Below are 1,359 nucleotides of genomic sequence, written 5' to 3'. Positions count from 1 at the left end.
GCCGCCCCCGCTGCCCCCGGCCGCCGCCCAGCCGCTGTCAGACGGCGCCGGTGTGAGCTCCGAAGTCTGAGTTACTCGAAAGGAGCTTTGTATGTGCATGTGTGCATATATACGGCACGAGGGAGTTAGCGCACTACAGACATCAATGGATGCGTACGTGCATCTATATCTATGTGTATGCTATACAGTATAGAATATGCCATGTCTAAAATAATACGTATAACTGTATGTATTAACTGTTATATATTACTTATGTTGCCCATACAGTGTCAGAATGTGAGAATACATGCACATATTTATGTGTTTCTACGAGGGCTGCTCCAGAAGTAATGCCTCCTATTTCATGATGTTGGCCCTTGACATCAGAGGCGGATGTTGGTGGGATGGCAGTAGAGGTTGAACCTTCCCACCAGTATTCCCTTACATGTTGTTGCCATGTGACAGATGGCAGCAGAGGGGCGGTCTGGCACAATGGCATCTGACATGGAAGTGAGGATGGAGCAAAGGTGTGTCACTGAATTCCTCCATGTGCAAAAATGGCACTCATGGACATTCATCAATGCTTAGTAAACGTTTATAGAGACCCAAGAGTGGATGTGAGCACAGTGAGGCAGTGGGCGGTGCCTTTCAGCAGTGGTGACAGTGACAGTGGATCACCTCCACTGGTCCCAATATTTACGAGCGTGGCATGCAAGCTTTTGTTCATCGCTGGTGAAAACACATAGCTAATGGTGGTGACTATGTTGAAAAACAGTGTTTTGTAGCTGAGAATTTGCTCTATCAAATAGTGCTATTGTGCTCTTTATTCTAGTTTCCATGAATATAAATAAAAGGCAATAGTTTTGGTGCAACCTACATACATATATGCATATATATGTGTGCATAAATGTGTGTGTGTGCATACTGCTGACACTGAACATGTCACTGGCAAATTGCTGCTCATGCTGAAGGCACCAGAAATTGGTCACGTCTTTCAGCAGGACTGAGATTCCCTCACACTGCACTGAGCGCCGGCCTCCCGTATTTCCTGAAACAATGCATTTGCACACACCATCGTCACTTATGAGTAATATGGTATTCCAAAGTTCAAACTAATAAAATCTTTATTGGTGCACACCATTGTGCATGACTTTATGGCAAAGTGTATCTTCCTTGACCTCAGACAAACCAAAACCACTGGCACAGGCTGCCCAGGGAGGCGCTAGAGTTACTGTTCCTGGAGGTGTTCAATTACCGTGTGGATGTGGCACTGACGGACATGGTCAGTGGGCATGGTGGGGGTGGGCTGGTGGCTGGACCAAAGAGGAGAGGTCTGAGAGGTCTTTTCCAGCCTTAATGATTCTGTGATTCTATGTATGA

This window comes from Numida meleagris, chromosome 1 (assembly GCF_002078875.1).
Source record: "Numida meleagris isolate 19003 breed g44 Domestic line chromosome 1, NumMel1.0, whole genome shotgun sequence".
In the NCBI taxonomy this organism is placed as follows: Eukaryota; Metazoa; Chordata; class Aves; order Galliformes; family Numididae; genus Numida; species Numida meleagris.
Note: the sequence above shows the minus strand (reverse complement) of the source record.